The 24,461-nt window shown below is 36.8% G+C and overlaps 1 long non-coding RNA gene across 1 annotated transcript in view; it reads right to left on the bottom strand.

Moving 5' to 3' along the window:
- Positions 1-6,669: 6,669 nt before the first annotated feature.
- The window catches only part of LOC105445990, an 81,641-nt gene continuing 63,849 nt past the window's right edge, over positions 6,670-24,461 (bottom strand). The window contains exon 5 of the long non-coding RNA XR_973582.2: positions 6,670-6,753. This is a non-coding gene — a long non-coding RNA (uncharacterized LOC105445990). The remainder of the gene's footprint in view (positions 6,754-24,461) is intronic.

Here is a 24,461-nt window from a genome sequence, read left to right as displayed (position 1 = left end):
AAAAACACAGCACATCAGTGGGAATTACACATGACATAATTGATGACACTAGACATATAAGTTATTGAATATTGCATAAAATGCCAAATAAGACAACAATGTATTTTTTATACTACTAATTAAAAGAGTAATATTTACATATAGTATATAATACTGTTTCTATTAAAGCACTGTACAGAGCAACAAAACCTTTGATTTCCTTGACATTTCCCTTATTTTATTTATAGAGTGTGTTTTAATGCACTCATGCAAAGTCATTCTACTTAATTTCCTTCATAATAATAGTATATTGGGTAATCATAATTGTTTTTTCATAAAAACAGAATGAAAATTCCTTCCCTAATGCTGTTCTCTAAGTTCAATAGCCTGAGGTTATCATATATTCTTTGTCAAAAATAGGGTTGTCAAAAATGTGCTTTTAACAAATTATGTTTTGAAGGTTGAGGGCTTTTTCTGCTAAAAACAGGCAACTTGAATGAGAAAATATCTCACCTTCTAGGGTATTTCTTTAAAGAGTAATGACTCATATGGAAGATTAGAGAATGACAAAATGACAATGTATATTTTTCTTTAAATGAAATCCTGACTAGAACAATCCTTATGTTGAATTGTATTTTCCTAGTGACTTCTCTCTGGCTGTTTTTTCTTCTTCCTTTCTTCTTTTACTAATTTATTCCTTTAGATATCTCCCCGTTTCTCAATATGATGCACACATATAATCATTTGAATGAAGGAAAGGGTCCAAAAATGTGCAATACCTAAATAATTCTTCTCTCCTTCGATAGAACTCTTTCCTTCCTCAAAATGTCATGGACTAGTTCTAGTAATCTTCTCCAACATTAATTTGGAAAAAAGTAGAGGCAATATCTACATTCCTCTAAATTAATCTCATGAAGAGTTTATTCCATATCTAGTATTTCATCTTAGACATGCCTTTATTTGTCCTCAATTTCAATCACATGACCAAATTTTTCTACATTTTGTGAGACTCTTGCCTCTTCTTCTTTGCCATATTTGCCCCTCCAGAGTCTTGGCCAACTTCCCTCTCGCATTCTCGCATCCTCTTCTTTTATCAGAAGAAGACAAAACGAACAAAAAACTTTGACATCAGGGCTCTAACTCGCCAATCTAAACAAAGTTTAAAATTAGCCCTATCGACCTTTAATCAAACGGGAGAGGGGGAGAAAGAGGCAGAGGAGTAAAGGGGTGATGACACACAAAAAACGAGAAGATCAATTTTGTCGCTTTGAACACGAAAATCTGACAAAGTTGAGCTGAATAAAGAGAGGAGAGAGAGAATGCTAAGCTGCCATTTCCTGTACAACTGATTCATCGAGGAACACACGACTTTGCAAAATTATCTGCCTCATAGAATTAAAATCTGTGACATTGACTCCCTAGTCTACAACTAGACACGAAGACGGACAAAAGCTACGTACATCAAAACATAATTCCACGCAAGACGGATACTACCTGATATTTCACACTCCAAGCACAACAATTTGGGAAGAAAAACAACCACGATCAGTAAATTTTATTGGCATCTGTGGTGGATTTAGGAGGCACAAACGACCCATCCTGCCCCCCCCCCTTGGCCTTTAAAACCTAACTTGCATATCTTATGTACAGAGTCAAACATCAGCCCCTTGAATATTGATTTTTTTGTTGTTGTAATTGTGCCCCCCCCCCCTCCTTTTTTAAAATTACAAATCCCTGATCAGCCCCTGATGGGCACAATGATTGCTTTCTGTAGAAATGATACTACTGCTGAACCGATTATGAAGGCTGAGGAGAAAGACTACATCGGGATCATGAAGAGGGGGTAAACAGAGGGGCAACTCCCTGCATGGATAGAATGTTGTAAGCCTACATTATCTGATGGCCGTCTTTATTTCCAAATAATAGAGAGTGAGAGAGACAGGGCCGAATAAAAGGTTGTTACCATATCGTGATGTAAGCTAGTAACATATAGGTAAGTACACATCAAAAATCATTAACGTATTTGGTCAAGACAAGATAAATAGAGCTATATGACTGAAAAATATCACTCAAAATTACTGGATTTTTTAAACCTGCAGAGAATTTGAAGAAACTGAAAACTTATTTAAATTTTATAAGTTAAGGAATATACTAGTTATAGATTTCAGAATATTCTTATCACTGATCTAAATCATACATGCCAACATCACGTATGAACCATAATATCATCCACTAAAATCTCACATTCAAGCTCCTCCTCTTAACCATAAAAATAAACTCAAACTGAAGAGATAGAAGGCATCCAGAGAGGGGGGGGGGGGGGGGGGCCCGGGCTCATTCTAAATTTTAATCCAAACTCCTTGTCAGTCAAATGGTATGGCAATACCCCTGAGAGAGTGATGGTCATCAAACAGGTCTTTAAAAAAAATATTTGTATCGTATTCTCATTTAGAATATACATGAACTTGAAATTAAGATAGCTTGTGAGAGATTAAATATAACTTAGACAAATGCCTATTCCACTAAACAATCAGAAACAGTGAAAAAACCTTTTGTAATAAAGACGTAGCGAAAAAACTAAATCAAAATGTTTAATTTATTCACCAACAGGTTACATAAGTTCATTACACATAATATAAAAAACAAAGAAAGAGACACAAACTACATATTCTCAATACCAATAATTTTTCTTATCTGTATACGCAAACAAGGTTTTTCCAATTACGTGCGAGAAAAAAAAAGTAAAATTGTATGAGCTTCGTAAAACCAACGACTTACTTTTTAATCCACAAATTAAAGAAAAGAAGACAAAGGCTTACCAGTTAAAATTGGCAAAGTTACATAGCAGCATTAACTGATTATTCCAAGATTTTCAGGAGTTATTCTGGTACGCCTCCACGTCTAACGTCAACATTTCAAACTATTAAAAAGTGTACTTTATATAGGAGCGCACATGCCAGATATCACGGAAACCGGATATTTGGCTTTAGATGGGCGTCTTAATCTAACAAAATTTAATCAGAATAAAAGAGAAAAAATAATCCTCCAAGGGTTTCACAAAAGGGATTTACGCTATATTTAGAATAAAATAAAGCTGATTCAACTTTTTTGAGAAATGTTAATGCCAATGACGTCATACAAATTCACGACAGTGGAGTGGTGGTCTTAAGAATGGATACCAGTGAGACGTGACCTTTCATAGACCTGTCCTGCGAGAAGGGTCACAAACCTTTTAGGCATTTTGTGAACCCAATGTGACCCAAACCTTCCAAAACATCTTGAAGCACAATTTTTTTTAGGGCTTCAATATTACACCATATCAGACACTGATAACACGTAGGGCCATACATATCAGATTTGTAGAACTGGAAACCTTATTGAACGATGCCTTTAAGGAGCATCATGATATTGAGGTTTCATCATTATGATATTGAATTCACTTCATGAATTTATAGAGTTTTAATTGAGGTCTAAATCACAATGATTAAAGAGCCTAACAAATGCTGTTTCAATAAAACCCAAAGTGATTAAGCCCATTCATGACAATTTATATACTATAATTAATCAATATCAAGTCCTACACTCATGACAAATGAATCATGAAACACTTATAAATAATAATTAATCAAACTAGATGGAACTTCGACTGCGCGCAGTCGAAAATGATGCCTCCGTCATAGAGCAATTTTACAAACCAAAACAGAAGAAATTTTTCAAATTCAAGTTCAATTGTAATCCATTAACAGGTTTTCAGAATATTGTGATTACAAGCTATTTTTGCATACATAATGAGCCCATGACCTTTGACCTTATGAACCAAGAATCTACTCAGTTCATTGGCTCTGCAAGAAACATACATGACCTAAGTTGGCAGGAATCCATCAATCGGTTCTTGAGATAACGCGATCACGAGCTGTTTTTGCATACATAATGTGCCCTGTGATCTTTGAACTTTGACCTTGTGACCCCTACATCTAATCAGTTCATCGGCTCTGCAAGTAACATACATGACCTAAGTTTGGCAGCAATCCATCAATCGGTTCTTCAGATAACGCGATCACAAGCTCGTTTTGCATACATAATGAGCCCTGTGGCCTTTGACCTTTGACCTCGTGACCTCAAAATCTAATCAGTTTTTTGGCTTTGCAAGTAACATACATGACCTAAGTTTGGCAGCAATCCATCAATCGGTTCTTCAGATAATGCGATCACGAGCTCGTTTTGCATACATAATGAGCCCTGTGACCTTTGACCTTTGACCTCGTGACCCCAAAATCTAATCAGTTCATCGGCTCTACAAGATACATACATGACCAAAGTTTGGCAGGAATCCATCAACCAGTTCTTCAGATAACGCGATCACGAGCTCGTTTTGCATACATAATGAGCCCTGTGACCTTTGACCTTTGACCTCGTAACCCCAAAATCTAATCAGTTCATCGGCTCTACAAGATACATACATGACCAAAGTTTGGCAGGAATCCATCAACCAGTTCTTCAGATAACGCGATCACGAGAACGGGACGTACGTACGTACAGACGTACGTACGTACGTACGTACGGACGTACGGACGGACGTACGGACGGACGGACAACCCGAAAACATAATGCCTCCGGCTACTTCGTAACGGAGGCATAAAAAATTGTGTGCATCCTTGGAATGGATGTTAATTTGTCATTTCCTCTTCCCTTTCCTCTCCTGAATAATCCCTGAACTCTGTAGAACCTTCTTGATTCAGCCTTCACAGTTCAAACAGTCACATTTTACTTTCCACTCTTTCATCCACTTCTCCTCTTAATGTTCATTCCTCCTTCGGCTTGTTTATGCCACGTTTTCGCCGAATGCCTAGAGCTTGCATTACCCGACCGAATCCGTAAAATAAATCACAGGCATTTGCGGGGAACAAGACGGCACATCGCAAGTCATTTTAGAAGTAAATCCACTCAGCCAGTCTCGGGGAATTACCCTTTGAATAAGAGAACATAAGCTGACGAGTCTTCACTGCACCTGTTTGTCAAACAGGAGAAGTTCATTCACCCTTCAACCTATCTTTGCCGCTCTCGCTCAGATCACAGCAGAATACAGTGGGAATTTCATTCTAATTTATCCTTCCATGATGTAGCTGATAGATTTTTCCTTGAATTCCATTATAAACATTTGATTCATTCATTCATTCATAACGCCGCCTATTATGTTCTCTTATCTTTACACATATTCAACCTTCCAATTATCGTATGATCATAGTGACGTCATTCACACAATTACACTTAATACCAATTTTGCAAGAATTCTGAAACATGGCCGTTGAGGATGTTTCATGTCCTCCTTTTCCAGAGTGACATTAAATTTTAACTTGCTTCATTCCTTGTATAAATTTGTCCATGATATATTATAGGCCCATCTCAGACCAAATCACACTGAATGAGATACTGAGAAGATAGAAAACTGAGACTACACTGTTAGAATTTTTTAGTAGAAACATTGTCTGTTTTGAGTATGAATTAATGGAGACCAAAATTACATTTTTCTTTCTTTTTTATCATTTAGGAGGGGGCACTAGTGGTGACAGGGTAACTTTCCTGTTTTCTTGGATTATGTTGTTGATATTAAGTCCAGAATAATATACCTCACTGAATAATTGCAATTGGTTTCTAATCTACATACATATATCCACATACTGCTTATCTAAGGGAATTGAAGAGTTTAAAAAAATAATAAACCATCAACTCTATATTTAGGCTACTTCTACGTTTGAATTCATCAAAGGAGAAAGTGTTATATGTTCACACCTTTGAAAAGTTAATGACTTGCTATTTAAGGATTTCATCTAGATACTATAATGCTAATAGAAGTCTTTTGATCTTATCACTGAGTTGACATTTAGGCTCAAGGAAGGGTTTTATTTTGAGAAACAAAATTGTGTATTTTGAAAACGACTTTCTCAAAATAATGAGGAAATAACTCGCTAGGCAGAGTGAATATCACTGAACTTTTCTGTTCATGCAATAATTTTCAAAAATCAAATTTTAAATATCTTTCGGAGAATGAAAGAAATTCTCTTTATAATATTGATAGAATATCTTATTTTATGTTCTACATTAATAACACTAAAATACACCTCAATCGTTACAAGATGCTTCTACAAGCATATGAAAAATATGAATATCAAAATGCATGACAGCAGATAAATATGTCTCCCTCTTTTGGCAAATGCATTACAGTTTGCTATCAAACTTTCAAGTTTTCTCTCCATGTTACATGCAGCCCCTCCACTTATTACATTTCTTAAAGATAAAGGTGAGTTCTGGTAATGCGATTGCATTGTGAAAGAAAAGGTGTGGAATGGATCAGAAACAGTTGATCATGTAGCATGTAAGTATTGGTGTGCACTGCAAGGTTCTGGAGTCACCAAAATCATAATAAATTTGGCCGAGTCTTGGTAAAGTAACAAGCATTGTACACAGAAAGCTATATATGGGACAACACACATGGTGTCGGGGCTAGTACTACCTTGATTTCCTTGTCTTTCTATGCTCATTACTCAGCCAGTATACATTTCCTTCCAAAACTGTTTGGCACATGTCATCTATTTGTAATCTTGAACATTCAGTGTAAGTTTTGTTTGATTCTGTGAGAATTAATTTTCTTTTTTTTTACCATAACTGGAGTTTATCTTTAATAATTCTTTATTTTATAATGTTGATATAGAAAAAACATGAAAATACCTGTTCTTGGGAGCTACTTCCTCTTCAGAAGTATCAAAACGCCAAGCACTGCAAAAACAAGAGAAAGAAAGAAATATAAAAGGGGTTAATAAAATACACAGATCCTCTTACGGTATATTTCATTGATAGTAGTAATAAAGGAGATTGCTTGCACCATCAGGGAGTATTCCAGTTCTGGCAAACAATCTAAATTGGGTGTTGAACCTGTGAACCATGCTCATAGGTCACCTGTCAAATGCACATCATCGACAGACCTGAAGGAGAAAACATTCTGCACGATATCATTTTCTCAACACAAGATGGGGCTATTCCAGATGATCTGAAATCAAAACATACCATACTTTGATTCCCCCTATAAATGCATATCTATGCATGTGCATCAAGGCATAGACACGCCATCAGAAGTGTATTGAGAATCACATGTACACACATTTCATTCTGCTTTCCAGCTGCAAACTAAACATAATATGCTTCCATTCAATAAGGTCTGCTTTTATAATAAAAGTAAAATGTGGTTGGGTTGAGAAAAATCATAAAAATGATGACAGAAGTGTGATTTATTATTCTTGAAATAGCTCTTACTTGGAAAATAATTCAATTGAATAGGACCAACAGTTCATGCCATACTGATATTACTATAAAACTTGACAATACTAATTACAAAGCTCTTGTATTGAAGATGATGTACAAGCATGATATTAGTTCCTAGTTAATTCCTTTTGATAAATGGTGGATTTATGGCTGAAAAATAATATAATACATGTCAGGTAATTTAGCATTTTAAAAAAACATCTATTCTCTTCTGAAATCTAGATAAAGGTTAACAAGTTCTCCCTTCGTTGAATGATAGGAAATCTTATACATAAATCTTAGATATGAGAAAAGTTTATCTTAGCTGAGGCTTGTGGCAGCAAATAAGAGGTTTATTACAGATATTACATATTTATTAAATTCATTAAACATTTGTGATGCATCTAATTGTGTACCAAATAGTTCACAACTGTGACCACAAAATACTGTAGGTTCACTCTCAACTTATCCTATTTAGAAAGGTGGGAGGATCTTGAGAACAGCTCTTAGTTTCTGATATCGAAGCACATTTGAGTTCAGTTGATGATAAATAAACAAAACAAAAACTACGATATATAACACTCATTCTCTAATATCTCTTTCTTAAAAATAGATATTGATTTACAGTTAGACTAATCTAGAAACATTGCAAATATCATGAATGACTCGAAACCAAAGCAAAACTCACAAATAATGTGAAAGTATATCACAATCAAGGTCATCAGATAATGAAATACTGAGTATGAAACAATGACAACTTTTGAAAATTCTTGACAGGTTGTTTCCTTTTACATCTCAATCGGATATTGTGTGTGAGTCATGCTGCAATTAACTTTGTTTGTCTACCTACTCTCTCTTCATGAGAAAGATGATTCTTTTTGACAGCCTACGCTCAATGGAATCAAATTTTAAGTACTTCAGAAAATTGTTTCTATTGCCTTGTTTGTTTTTGATGGATTTTTGCTTAGTGCGATAAACAGAAGAAAAGATTTCAGATAGGGGAGGGAGGGAGGGAGGGAGGGAGGGAGGGAGGGAGGGAGGGAGGGAGGGAGGGAGGGAGGGAGGGAGGGAGGGAGGGAGGGAGGGAGGGAGGGAGGGAGGGAGGGAGGGAGGGAGGGAGGGAGGGAGGGAGGGAGGGAGGGAGGGAGGGAGAGAGAGAGAGAGATTGGGAGAGAGAGAGAGAGAAAGGGGGAGAGAGAGGGAGAGAAGGATGGAGGGAGAGGGAGAAGGGGAGAAAGAGAAGGGGGGGGGCAAGTATTCAACAATTTACCTGCCCCTCCCCATTCCCCCTACATTTAGGACTAATCATTTTAAAAAATGGTCGATTTCTTTTTTAGCAGTATAGGAAATTTTTTCTTCTGTTGTGAATTTCTTCTTCTTTTAATTCAAGAGCCCTTGAAGTAATTTACCCGATGTCTAATCAAAGAGTCATTGAATAATTTCTTTCATGCGTGGCAATTTTCAAATTCTTGCACAACAACCCTGCCCTACACAATAGATGTACAGGCATAACAGACATGATAATGATCCACATAACTCGCAAGCAGACAACAACCTGATCATAACAATTAGTAATGGAACACAACCAGGAAAAACAACCTCATTGTCAAGGTCGGCATTAAAAATAAGCCTCCAAATGAAAATGAAAAATACCGTGACATCCGGTACTGTAAGCAAATGAGCAATCTACAGTGCATATCCCCCAAGTCTGCCTGCCAATAATAACAGGTTTGGCTTTTTATCTGACGTCATTGCTTCGTTAACCAACCCTACCTTAGCCTCTCTTTCTAACTCCAGGGATTTTTTTTCTTCTATCAAAAAGTGTTTGATTCTCAGTGGTTGAATCCTTATATTTACACGCAAGATTACTTGATATCAACAGAAAATCAGAGAAGTAAATAATGAGCAAGGAAACTTTCTTTCCCAATATCTGTAGATGCTGCTACCCACTATAAAGAGGTTTTTATTAAGTGCAAATCATTTCCCCCCAACTATGTTCTACTTTCATTAAAATGTTAAAAAGTCTAGAATATCATTTTAGTTACTCTTTTGACTTGTACATGTACCTACACTGATTTATCTAGTGAGAATGATCACCAAATCTTAATCCTAAAAAAGTAACTTCAAGAAGTATTGACACAAAAAAAAGGGATGACATACATTAAATTAAGGACTATATTTTTTTCTCTGGTTTCGCATTAATATTTCTCAGTCTACAACAGGGAAATAGATATGACGCTTGAAAAAAAGACGTTCTCGGTCCGAAAAGAATCTAAACTTGTGGTCAGATGATCACAAAGGTGTAGCCTTAAACTGGTTGCAGTAGGATGAATCAAATCAATTAAAAATGCTAATTTAGTTCATTTCACGCACAAGGTCCCTCAGCATGGACGACAATGACGTTTTTTTCTTTTTTTTCAATCGTCCTTGTAGCCTGTTCAGACAGGAAAAAAACTCTACAGAACTTGTATAAAGAAATGTGGTATAAAATAATTAATGTATAGCGCAAGGGTCGTACATACAGGCTGGGCAACAACATTGCATTAAGATTTCACAAACATATAAATAAACTAGTTTTAAAGAAGTCGGTTGACATGACAGCTGGCCAATCTGACCATAGCTGACCATATTTTTGTGTGATACAGTGTCCAGAATAGAATGGGACCTAGACTCCTCAACAACTTTTTATTTCAAAGTGATGTTCAAAAAAACATTCTGTTTTACGATGTTTCTTTATATGATGTTCAGACTAAAAAATATCAATTACTGAGTATATAGCTAGATGATTTTTGTGTAGAAATACAATTAATTTTGTTTGTCTGAACTGGGGCTACTCTTTAGATTGCATGCATCTTTATCTGTTGTTTGATCCAAGGGTAGATCTGGCGTGGGGGGCCGAGCGGTGACTCACGAGGTGTGCGTGTGTGTCAATACGCGACATCGCTTTTCTTGCATCGATGACAAAGATGTTTGGTTTGGCTAGAATTACCTCTTGTGAAGTTATTGAAATATTGGTGAGAGCTCCCTTATCGATGATCTACTTGCCTAACTGAAACTGCAATCTAGCAACAAAAAAGAGACAATGAAGTTGACTCTGTAGCCACGTCTCTGTTCCTCTATGTTGATTAAAGATGCTATTACATCTCCAAGAGCGCGATGTCTGGCAAATATGAACAGTTCATTCAAAAGATAGCTTTAGTAAAGATTTTTTTCTCAATGATAAGAAATGGACAGTAATTGGTTTACAGAAAAAAGGCAACAGTTTCCGTAACTGCAGCAAATATGAAAAGGTTCAGACGAGTTCTGGGTATGAAGTTAGTTTTTTCTGCAATAAATGAAAAACATGTAAGAATGAAAACTTACAAGTATAAAAACATAAGATACGAAAAAGTATAGCAAATGAAAAAATATAGCAAATGAAAATGTCTGAGAAATGAAGAATTAAAAATTAAAAATAAATTGAAAAGACCTTGATAGGATTAACTTGAAATAAAGAAGAGAAGCAATCTACAAACCTCAAACTAAAAATAATGATACACTGCCTGAGAAAGAGACAAATAAGAAATAACAACCTAAATGTTAATGACAGCTAACTGAGCAGGCAATTAAAATCCATCTTATGATGGATTACATAAATCAGGATCTCCTTTCAAAATATTTATCACTTTGGTGTCTCATAAAACTTGGGTTATCGACCTCAAATGATAAATGTGTCTCGCTATCTACATTGCTCTGTTCACATCATACACATTCATCATCAATATAACATAGTGTTGAATGAAGGATAAGTTTTAGAAATAGAAGAAAAAACAAGTTTTCCTTTTGAGAAAAATTAGAAATTATGAGCTTCGGAAAAGGCAATTATATATCGGTACTTTAGAATTCGTGAAATCCTTCACCGTCTTTAGACTTCACATTGAATATCTTGAAGTTCTGTAGGATCTAAGAAAAAAAATATACTTCAAATAAGGGACCATATGTAAAAGTCTTGATAATTCACTGGAAAGGTCTTATCAGGATTCAGTGACCTCGAGTCAAGCAGATAAAGTATGACACACTTTAATAGTCAGGTTCAATCAAGGAAAAAGAATGTAATTCTATTTCGATCTGATGCATTAATCTTCTCTTCATCCTTTGCAATTTACCCAACCCAACCTTTTCTTTCATACTCCTTTCCTCATCTCCAGTTACCAACTTTGTATTCTTCCTTTTGTGAAATTCCTTTTGTGAAATTTGAATCCTACAAACAAAAATATTGTCTGCAAAAGGGCATTTACTCATTTACTATAACGCCTCTCTGGCTCTAAACCAATGATATTGTCTGCATATAGCCAAAAGGGCATTTACTTGTTTGCTATAACGCCTTTATGGCTCTCAACAAATGATATTGTCTGCCCAGAGCCAGAACAGCAGTTACTCATTTGCTATCATAACGCCTCTCTGGCTGTCAACAATTGACATTGTCTGTCTAGAGCCAGGTGGGTAACAACTTACAATGCTCTTTATAGACATAAGGCCAAATTAAAAGAAAACGTGTTTAGCGTCCTGTTTTTTTGAAAAATAGGAAGGTGGAGGCCCTTTTTTTTTTCTTCTTCTTCTTTCAAAATGGCCGCTCCAAACGGCCGCTCGGTACATTTTCCATGACAGTCGGGCTATTTTTCAAGATGGTCGCCAACATTTTTTTTCTTTTTTTTTAAAATCAGAAATAGATCCATTTTAGCAGTGTTTTTCATGTGTTTTTTCTTTAAAAAAAAAAAATGGGAGGCGGCCCCCAGAAAGGAAGTGGGTGGGGATGCTAAACATGTTTATTTTTTTTTAATGGCCTAACTCCTCTCTATCCTATTCTAACCACATGATATCAAAAGATATATGGAATATACAGGGGGAGTAGCCATATTGCTTAGGGTTTCTATGTTGCTCAATAATCACAAAGGAAATCATAAGACCCATTTGCATCATCTGACTTCTAGAATATACAAAAATAAGTAGTGTTGATCTGAAACATCAAATTGATGGAGCCATTTTTCTGAATAAATTCATGATTTCAAAGATGAACTTTCCACTGTCCAGTCAACAAAACAGACAACCATGACTGATTAAATGGGAAGTATAGGTGTTTGGAAAGTAGATGACATTCCTATATCAAAATTTAGTCCAAGTAGGCTAAATGCATTTACATTTAAACCACAGTGTGAAGTGCAATGTACATTATATATCGAGGGCTAACTTGAGGAAAAGGAAAAAGGTAGACGCATAGAGAAGATTAACTACCAAAAGGATTGTAAGGAATGTCAAAAATATCAACTCAAGTTCAGTTTCAATACTTCACTGCAATTTGCTCATGAAATCGTATTCTGATTATGTTATATGCCATTGTAATATTTGCAGAGATCAAAAGGTGACATATGAGGCTATGAAGATTGACACGGTTGATTCCTCGAGAGTCTTTATGATCGTGAAACTAAATATTCAAAATATATTCCCATTATGCACAAATCTGTCTAAACAGCAGTAATGATATGAAGAAGATACATGCATGTCTCAGATGTACCATAGTTTATCTTTCTGAGTCATGAAGGATGATTATTTTTAGAGCACTTTGCCATCCAAGCTCTCACTATTCTCTTTGTTAATATCCAAGAATGTGACCGTTACGAGCTCCTGATATGGCGTGAGTCATAGACGATGAGGAGGCAGGGTGAATGACCTCCTCCTCATCAAGTATTGATCCATCTCCTTCAACATGAAATAAAACATTCTTACTATCACATGAGAGATGACTCACATTCAACACGGTAGACACTTGCTTTTTATGGGAGCTAAACCAATAAAGTTAAGAAATGGACGATTGGACATGATAATGAATTGTGAAAGAAACTGATTTAGCAATCACTGAAATGAAAGGACTCGCCCCTCTAATACACACATTTCAAATCCTGAGTTGTACCACATTCTAAAAGGTAATGTTAAACTGGCACAAGATAAGAAGTGCCTGAATATTTTCTATAGCTATTTCCCCATTGTCTAGCCCCGAATGGCCAAAGGGGCCCCAAACTGGAATGAGATGTGATATGTGAAAAGTAGTGTTGGCCATGTCACTAGCTGTAAAATCTAGCCTGGCAGTTTGGCTTATGGATGCAGAATGCTCAACAGCTCCCTCTTGTGGTGACACCCATTCATGTTTCAGCTAATCCTGTACACTGATGGTGACAGGAAGATCAAGATCAAGATCACTTCATCACAATTCAATACCATCACCTCTATCATTCTTCATTCTCTCTCTCTCTCTCTCTCTCTCTCTCTCTCTCTCTCTCTCTCTCTCTCCTCTCTCTTTATCTTTCTCTCTCTCTCTTTCTCTCTCCCTCTCTCCATCTACCTCTCCCTATCTCTTCTTCCTCCAATAAATGTTCTCATCTCCAGCTTTATTATGCTCTCACTATCCACTTTCCTCTCTTTCTTATACTCTCCTCTTTCTCTCTCTCTCTCCCTCTCTGTCTGTCTCTCACTAGATAGTTTCATGCAAAATGCAACCATATTTAACCCATTGACTACTGAATTATCTCATTCTGGTAAGCGTAATACAGGGAGCATTGGTTCTAGTATGGGAGGGTGATAAGAATGAAACAGTACTGTCATTGAACTACCTATCAATAGTGGCTTACATGTATGAATATATCTCTTTTTTATTCAAAATGGCAATATACGTCTACTACGAATAGAGACCGAGATGAGAGGCAGAGAGGTAGCAGTCAGATAATTGAGAATATCTCAAAAATATTGGATATGAAAAGGTCAAGGTTTTCCCATTAGCCCAATTCATTCCAAGGTCTGATGCACAACTAATGTAACTAAAAGGTGTGTAACTCTTCAACGAGGGGGGGGGGGGGGGACCATAACATCCTCGTTTCAGGAAATTGCCATTTTCGTATTCACTGCCAAAACAGGTCGAGCCCAGACTTGGTCTTCGATTGTAGTTACCGACTCATCTGCATCCCAATCATGATCTAAATGTAACTAAAATGTGTATAATTTTCTGACTAGAAGAGAATACCAACAGCATTCTTAGATGAGGAAATTAATGGCCGATGTCGTTTTTCGTGATGGTCCGACATCAGCTCCAGAGACAACTGCTCCAGGATTATTTAGTCAAAAATAGAGGGTTAGGGTTAGGGTTAGGGTTAGGGTTTGGGTTAGGGTTTTAGGTTATGGTTTTGGGTTATGGGATTTAGGTTAGGTCTAGTTGTAGGGTCAGGTAAAGGTCATGGTTAAGTATGGTGTTCAGTCTAGGGGTCTAAGTTAGACCACAGTGCTTATGTGTTGTACACCCGTTTTCATATTCAACACCAGATAAGGATGAGTCCAGATGGCATAGTAGCCATCCATTCCATCTACGTCCTGAATCGTCAGCTTTTTAGTCTGGACACAACCCCCATTTAGTAGTGAATGTGAAAGAGGCACTAGTGTCATTGATTGTTAAATTCTCACAATTCCTCATGTGAATGCTTTTAATATCCAGTTTTATAACATAAAATAATTTAAATGTGCACATGGCAGATCTAATTTCAAGCTCACTTTCTGGTCAAGTGAGGTAGGAAAGCTGCAATGCAATCCAACATTTTCTGATCCAAATGCAAGAGAAAGAAATATTTCCTATGCAAATATAGTGCCTGGTTAAGGTCACTGTATCCCGGCAAATGATTTGAACACACTCCTTGTCACCGTGCCAAGCCGGCCCCTCTTTTCCTCCGGGCCTCTTTCAGCTTGAACTTTAGTCTAACTTCCATCCAGAGCATGATTTATTCAATCAAACAGCACAAAAAGGTCTTCCATCAGCAGATAATTTCATGACAATGGGCTGATAAGGAGTGTCTTAATTTGAAGACGTGACTTATAATTTCACGCCCTGCAAATCAGCAGTTCACAACAAAAACGGGTCAAAAAGTTTGCATTTGCTGAGAAGAAATAGGAAATAACCAAATCAAGTGGATTTCAGCAGGTTCTGATTCCAATGTGGCAACTTTGGGGGTACATGAACCAAAATAGGAAATCAATTTGGATTAAATAAACCAATAAGATAATCATCTTTCACTATTAAAGACTGCAATTTTCTCCAATGACTATGAGATAGCCATATCAAATTCTTCCACATGCTACCACGTGCCTTTCCTTCATATCAACAAAATATAGATTGTCTGAACGGTAGGCTAAATGGAAAATTTGACATGATCAAATTACATCAATGTGAATGACACAGTAGGAAATAGATCAATGATAAAATGTCATGAAGAATTGAATTCACAGATGAGCTATTCTTAAAGACAAGCATTTTTTAAAGGGGGGGGGAGAGCTAACTTCATACAGTTCGCATTAAAGTTTCCAAGCTCATAGATGATCATTGCAGAAGCAAAGAAACTTTACTTTATGAAGGAGAAAATAGTTATTTAACAAATACCAATAGAAGATGTTATATATTTATATGCCTAAATTATTAGAATGATTTGGAAAAACCTCCTAATACATTTTATTACAAAATGAAAATTACCTATTCACCACTTGGGCTAGCAATTAAAAGTTTTTAAAACATCTTCATTATTCAAAGAACTCTCAATGTTCCTGATGAAAAATTAAAAATTAGCAAAGTACCTTTTCGGCTACCATATAAAAAGGTGATTGTGATTAAAGTGACTTTGATGTTAGTAACAGCAGGAATAGTGGTAGAAATATTCCTGATGGCCAGAAATATTATAGTATAGTATTAATGACTGCTTTGAGAGAAATAGTTGTTTTTATACGCTCAAGGGAAGGTTAGAATTGTGCTATTACCCGAGGCGTGCCGAGGGGAATAGCCCAATTGTAACCTTCCCGAGAGCGTATAAAAACAACTATTTCTCGAATATTAAAGCAGTCATTAATACTTTTATATGCCAAAAAAAAATAGACTAAAAAATAAAAAATAAAAAATACTTTTTTTTTTGACGAAGGTGAGAGTCGAACTCTTGCGTACCATGAGAGATGAATCTTACACCAACGCCTTACACCACTCGGCCACCGCGCGCTGTTCACATGCTTGGCAGTTTTGTACAATATATACATTAAAATGGATTGAAACCGGCTTCGGCGTGATGAATGCTTCGCAAAAGCACCCTTCTTTTACTTTTGCAATGCATATTGGCACGAACTTAGATCAAGATCTATCGGCAGATGTTGTTTTTTTGTTTTTGGAAGTTTATTTTCGTCTTCATGTCAACAATGCAAGATAAAATTGTCGGTAAGATCGATCGAGATTCAATTGTATTGAAATTACCGACCAATCCTTCGCACACATACGGTATCCTCGATCGCTCAAACCATTTTTTAACATGTAAACCTATGGGGTAACCATGGAGGCTGACCTATTTTTTTAATAACCATGGTTATTAAAAATATTAAATGTTTTATGCATGGTTACCGGGAATTTTACAGGAACAGTTGAAGTTTATGAATGCAATTTCGACCAATCAGATGGCTGGATTACTTAAGTGAGGTATATAATCAATGATATTATTGATATTGATGATTGTTGTAGTAATGATGCAGTTCACGACAAAATGTGAGTACACTGATTGTATTAATAACAACATTGATGATGAAGTGATGACTTAGAATAAAATGAAAAGGTATTTAATAATCATGATAGAAGTGATGACAGTTGAGGTGGTCATGGTAATGAAATGGAGGATGTTTAAGACTGCACTAACTAATCAGGTTACAATAATTCATCATTCATCACCACCCATCCTAGAGCAAATACCAGGTACTTCAATTCGTTACCCTCAGCCAGGAAAGACAAATATAAAGGTAGATAATGGGACTTGGGAGGAGGAGGGTGGAGATGAGGGATGCGGGCTGAATCTCCGGTTCCTAGACTCGAGATGCGAGATGGGGATTGATGAGGATATCTCCTTCATTCACTAGAGTCTTTAGCAGGGATAAGGCTTGACCTATATTATTACACAACGACAGGTGATAAGTGATGCAGTGACTGGCCTGGAATAAAAAGAAGGTGAAGGGGCAAGGATGATACCAGGTAGGGTGTTCTAGCTAAATTTCAATCCCAATCGTAGGAGCACTGTGGTATAGTGGTGAAAACTCTGACTCTCATCCCAGAGGTTCAGGGTTTGAGGTTCAGGGTTCGATCCTCATCCTTGCTCTGTGCTTGCTTACATCCTCAGACAAAGAGTTTTACCCACATTTGTCCCTCTTAACCCATGTGTATATCAAATGGGTATCTGACAATGCTGGTGTAATTATTATTGCACTAACCCCAAGGAAGGGCATATTTAAAATGCCCTCAATTTCTGAAACTAGGATGCAGCTAGGAAAATCCTAGAAAACGAGGACCAAATCTGACGGTGATGAGAAGGGGTGGACATGCATAAAGATTTAAAGCGCCCCTCAATGTCCACAACTTGGAAAACCTTTGGTTTATTGTAAATGAGGGGGGGGGGGTACAATTAGGACCAAATTTGATGATGATGAGAAGGGGTGGACATATCCAATGATTTAAACTAAGTGCCCCTCAATGTCCACAACTTGGACAATCCTGGTTTACTGCAGATGAGGGGCGGGATAAAACTAAGACCAGAAAACTGATGAGGATGAGGAGGGGTAGGAGGATGTATTCAATGATTGAACAATTTGAGGAATTCAACTTTAGCTTCTAGGAAGGATGACCCACAATCAAGTCATAGATAAAACTGGCTCAACTTCCAATTAACAGATGGACTTGGAGGTAGAGAGATGTAACCGAGACCTGAAAATGAACTCCTGGGTGACAGAAAGATATATCCCTGCTCATTGGAGGTGTGGTGAGTTGAAGTTATCGAGGAGGACAATATTTGGTAGGAAATTTAGCAATGAACTCAATACTTCATAATAATGGGAGAGATGGTTACAGGATAGCAAATAACATTTTCTAATCCATTATTTATAATTTCGTTTATTTCATAATTATTTCATTCTGAGACTTGATCATGTGAAAACAACCTAGAATGAAAATTAACACTTGAACAAAATTACAACTCTATATACACCAATAATATTAAATCACTAATTCAAGATCGAAAGAACTCTATCATTGGCTGGGCAACACTTTAAGAATCACACTTAATATGTGTTTTCAAAAGTACACATATTCTCATAAAAACATTTGGAAGTGTTTATTATGACCATCACAAGTAGATCCATGTAAAAGAAAATGGAGCAAATTAATCTTGAACCTTTAAAAGTCAGGGTATAACAAATGCAAGTTCATCCAGGTGTCAAATTTATATTCTTAGTATATTGATGCAATAAGTAGGCCTTCCTGGAATAATATTTTCTCAATCACAATACAAAGCAGTATAGAGGTTAAACATGAGTCATTCCAACACTAAAACAATGCTCTCTTGCAGGGTGCTTTTTAAGAACGAAGCTCTTTAAATGCTGTTCTAAAATAATTGCTTGCTAGGAACTAGAGTCATGCTATATCATATTTTTTTTAACTAGAAAAATGCAACAAAGATTTGCACCACCTCCTATAGACAGGTAGATGTTTGTTCCTGGAATACAAAGTATACAGGTGGTAAGTATCTCTGACAATACCAGTATACTTTCATCCTTTCTTTGTTTTACATCCATAGGATTTATTTTTAATTTTCCAATGGTTTCCATATATCAAGGACATGCCCTAGCTCCTTCTGCTAACATGACATGTTTTGCAAAGCAATTCAGTTAAAAAATCTAAATTAGTTTTAATATATCTGATTCAGGTTTTTTGGCAAAAACAGAGAGCACGTACAAACCAAGCCTGATAAAAGTGCAACCCCTTGAAGCGGTATTGACATAGCTAATATGAGAAACAGATGTTATTTCCTTCCTTCCGATATGATTCTGTACATTACACATAACAGCCCTACCACTAGAGGTCATGCTAAAACAAGTCAAGTGCATATTTAAAGCATATTACTTCAAATGAATCTAAGTTATGTACTTTGACATTGAAACATAACTTCAGTGCATATGTACAGGAATTGAAATGATTGAATACTGAATGGTATTGAACAGAATAAATATCCTAAATTGTTTTGATTTATGAAACTTGAAATATCAAGCAACAAAAAAGGAAGAATGAGGATAAACGGATAGGCATATGAAGAAACAAGAGAAAAGAAAAGAAAGCTAAATTGTTGGGAATCGACTTGGAATTCATCCATACCAAGACAAAAAGCTGCCGCATACTGGACAGAACGGCATCAGGGGAGGGCAAGCAGAGATGAAATTACAGAACATCATTCATCCTTTCCTTTTGTGTTCTCTTGGAGCCACGTCCTTCAACCCCATCCATGAAATTCTATTACATTTCTTTTATCAACCGACAACAAATCAATGGATGAAAAAATTCCTCAAAGATGACAATTGCCCTAAAAAGTCTGATCTAAGACTGGTGTCTTATGACATCACCCTTTTTATTGGATTGCTTCAATACCTCTGAGGCTATGTCCAACAAACAAAAATATTTGTGTAAGATCAGAGTGAATATTGTTTGGACCGTCCAATCTCTTATTAATACGCAATACGTAGTGCATCTTTATATTTTGGGGTTGAGAGAAAAAATGAAGGAACAGCATCGATCACTTCCAGTTTCTTCAGATCAGTCAGGGTCTGTGCTCTGACTCCTCTCAATGACTTCTTTAAGTCAACAACCCTCGATGAAGATACAATTTGACCATAAGTTTACAGACAGAATATATGCAATACAACCTGGACATTTGCGCAGACCAATCTTTTGTTGATATGTAGGGTAAAGGTTACAACAAGGTTTTAGGCTCAGGGTTAGGGTTGGGATTGTGAATTGTGTCATGTCTCGGGTTTGTTCAGTATAAGATAGAGACCGCAGAGAAATATCTAACCAGACGCAGGTATCTATATAAACCGTAACAATGCTCAAACAGCATCCTCTAGATACAGGCTTGTGACTTTGATGGGCCGGGATCCTACAGTAGCTATGGCATTTGTGGTGATGTAAACACTGTCACATCAATTAGGATCCCTGAACACTGATGAGACGGACAGCGTGGATGACGTGTGACATGATGTTTCTCACTCTGCCGTGCAGGGACGGCTCCATTCCGGGATCCTGGTAGGTAGCCCAGGTTCGGAGGAATTCCAACACGTTCCACAGCTCAGGTGTGGAAACGTTCATAAAGCCAAAGCGAGGGTCTTTCACATATGACGTAGGCAGTCTATTATTTTTTTCTATAAAGTGACACAGGCTTCATCTTTTTGCATCTTGTATTAAAGAGAAGGTTGAGTTCTGGGAAGAGGTGAAAAATAATTTGTGAGCATTACTCATTCTTATTATGCAAGTGTGGAAGCACATCAGTTAAGACATGTTCCCTGAAAAGCATGGATCTTAAAATGCCTTCATATTCTAAATATGCATGTAACATCGTAAAAATCGGGGGGCCGGCTTTTTACGCCACGTGTTCGTGTAGTCCCATATACATCTTTCTGTGCAAGTGTTTGTAACTTTACCAAGACTTGGCCAAATTTCTTATCATTTTGATGATTCCAGAACCTTGCAATACACACAAATTCTTATATGCTAGATGATCAACCTTTTCTGGTCGGTTCCACACTGTTTCTTTCACAATGCAATCGCATGACCAGAACTCAACTTCATCTTTAAATACAAATGGCGTGTATGCATAGGACCTTTTTGCATTCACACTTGCAATTAATTTTACATAAAACCATGTAGAAAAACGCCAAGGTAAACAGTCACATTTTTTTCTGCATCGTGTGAACGAGCCCTTAAGGACGAGAGAAGTGCACGCTACAGGTAAACTGATTAGACTCAGCAGCAGAGGGAGCTGTGCTAAAACAAAGTAGTTATAACTCCCCTTGATTGCATCTTATCAGAAGGTTCCGATGAGGGCCTACGTGAGTAGTGTCTGCTGCTGTGCATGGTGTAACATGCTGGTTGCAAACACATTAACTTGGGGTGCAAGACAATTGGCTTCTGTCGTGTTCATCACTTATTTGACAAATACTAGGTCAGGATTTCAGTGAAAGAATAACTAAATCAATTGCACCACTCTACATGTTGATGTATATATATATATATATTCTACCACATCTTTATGCTTTCTCTTGTCTTTGACCGTCTTTCTTCTTTCCCTTCTCCCATTTTGTTAGCTCTCATCTCATCTACGTCACGATTCACATGGAGAAAGTATAGACATACCAAACATTTACCGCATCAAAATGTCAACCCAGAGGGGGAAAAATAATTGTGGTAGATTTCTTTAGGTCTGTTCTACACCAAACTTAAGATTTACCTTTTTAAATAATTTTCACAGAGCCTGTTTTAATTGGCCATAGCTATTTGAGAGCTTTCCCAGGCCTAACCACTCACCGCTCCCGTTTATATTTTTCTGCTTACACATGTTACACGTGTCATACTCCCACTCACCAGTTTGAGAAACCAGAACTCAAATACACAGAATCAAGGTGCAAACAAAAACTGTGAGGTGAAACTGTGAGGTGAACATAAAGATTAACTTGGCTTCCATTCATGGTTCACATAATTGTCAGATAAACGTGCAATTGCAGGAGATATTTGCATCAATGGCAAACCTCGTACCTGCCCTTAACCTTGTACCTGCCCTTAACCCCTTAACCTTGATCGATTTGCAAGTTAATTCACAAACATGAAAAAATGCAATTCTGAATCACTTCTTGAAGCAATGTGCGCATTCTGATTTGGCACCGAGTCCAAGGACCCAATTTTCTTCTCCATCTATTAATACATCCATTGCAATCAAACCAAAGCCCTCTCGACTCTCTGCAATCCTGCCTTTGGTCCCTACCCCGTTTCAAAGGTTATGACCGTGGCCATCTTCCAAGAACGTCTCGATAGTCAACCCGTTTCCTATGGCTGGATACACGGGGGACGGGATCGTGCTAGGCAACCTCCTGGCACAAAGACAACAAATTTCACAGCCCTCTTGCCCATGATGGTAACAGAGCATGGAGGTTCATATACGTGCAGCAGCTACTGATAGTCTGATAACTAACCAAGTAATTTAATTGTGAATAAACCTTCAAGAAAACCTCTGACTTTCTGGTTTATGGCCAATATTTTTTCTTTATATGTATACCCGCTAAATGTTTGATCTATTTCTACTTCCTTCTGCTTTGCATTCTCATTCCTCCTACATGCCAAGAACTAAATAATTCCATCAAAATCACACCTACCATCACGAAACTGTCCCTTAACATACATCAATCTCTTCATATTTCTGTTGACAGGCTTCTGACATTTTCATTTCATCTCGACATGTTGTCAAAGTTGCTCATTCCAGACGAATAATAAAATTATAAAAATTGCAGTGTTACAATCTACTATCTTCACCACGCTACAGTGATGCTGCTTTTATATTCACTGCCCAAGGCAAATTGAATCCGGATTAAGTCCTGACCAATAGATGCGCTCCCCAGATCCTGCCCATGTTCATACTCAAAGCAGCAAGACCGCATCACATCTGCTTTGCGCATTGGTTTCAATGGTTTCTATAGTTATCTTTTCTCCAGGTTTCTGTCCTTACATTAACGTGCCGATTAAGACGTGCCAAATTTGACTTTCTAAAAGTATTTAGTTTTAAAATTTCATTGTAATACAATAAATAATCAATTAACTCATTTGATATCTGTTTAATTGGAGGTTTCAATACTTTTATTAAAGAAATACAACATGTAAAGTGACTGGAATATATTTCTTAAAAAGCAAGATAACACCGGGATAATTCTTCCCGTCTGCATCCAGTAGTGTGGATAACATTCACAGAATCCACTTCCGGTCCGGAATAAACAAGGATTTAATTAAGACACATTGATATCATACTTCATTCATCTCCCTTGCCTACTATTCAAATACATTAATATCTCTATTTCATCAATATTATTGCTTTGACTCAACTCAGTAAAATTCTATCTTTTGGCTTTAGAATATCAAGTCTCTATTTTCTAAATTCTGCTATTGTATTCTCTTCTTCTTTTAAATCGATTATTCTGAGCTAGTTTTATGTTTCCTCTATCCTTTCTGTTACAAATATGTTAACAACAGAGCCAAAATCAATTGCTTTGGAAATGCACATAATATGGAATAATATCAAGCAGGCTACAAAAAAAGCAAACACAAGAGAAAAAAATACCTCCCACTTTCCTTAAAATGATACCATAGCTAAAAATATGAATAAGTCATAAAATGTCTATTGTCACGTGAGGGAAAGAATCGTTGAAAAAATAAACAAACGAGGAAAAAATAAACAAACGAGGCAAAATTGATTCACATAATATTCAACTTGATCTGTCAGTTATTTCAAGTAATATATATGACTAATCAGAAGATATTCCTATTGCTCTTCTTTATTCTTTAAATCAAAGGAAAAAAACAGATGCATTTACCCAAAACAAAATGAAAGGGGAGGGAGAGGGGGAATAAGGGGAATAAGGGGGAATAAGGGGAAACAGCATAAAAACTGAATCTATATTTCAAGTACTGTATGACTGATCAGAAGATATTCCTATTGCTCTTCTTGATTCTTAAAAGCAAAGGAAAAAACGGAAGCATTTACCCACAACAAAATGAAGGGGAGGGAGAGGGAGAAATAGAGAAAAAGAGGAGAGAAATGGGGAGAGGGGGAATAAGGAGAAACGGCATAAAAACTGAATCTATTAATAACTGATGAAATACCTTTCTTCAGCAAGCCTTAAACTGATAGATTACAAAGATGACTTTTTACCAACCATGGGGGTGTGGGAGGAGAGTAAAGAAAGAAAGAACTATAATTTTTGATGAAATATCCTTCTTTGGATAGCGGGACACTGTTATAATCCTCATCAATAACCGATTCTAACAGCATGCCCGCGTGATTCACTGTTTCTTTGCATAATGCATAAGGCACACGCCATCCCTCCGGGATCACCTCCTCAAAAAAAAAAGCAGTGCCTTTTATACAGAGGTCAATAACATCTAAACTGTTTTCCGTTCCTTCTCCCACTTCCTTCCTCTCTCTTTCTCTTCTTCTGCTCCTTCTTCTCCTCCTCCTCCTTCATCTTCTTCTCTCTTTTTTTCTTCCTCCTATTTATATCACTCTTTCCCT

The sequence above is a fragment of the Strongylocentrotus purpuratus genome, unplaced genomic scaffold (genome assembly GCF_000002235.5).
Source record: "Strongylocentrotus purpuratus isolate Spur 01 unplaced genomic scaffold, Spur_5.0 spur5_scaffold_7, whole genome shotgun sequence".
In the NCBI taxonomy this organism is placed as follows: Eukaryota; Metazoa; Echinodermata; class Echinoidea; order Camarodonta; family Strongylocentrotidae; genus Strongylocentrotus; species Strongylocentrotus purpuratus.
Note: the sequence above shows the minus strand (reverse complement) of the source record. Positions and strands in the feature narration are given on the sequence as shown.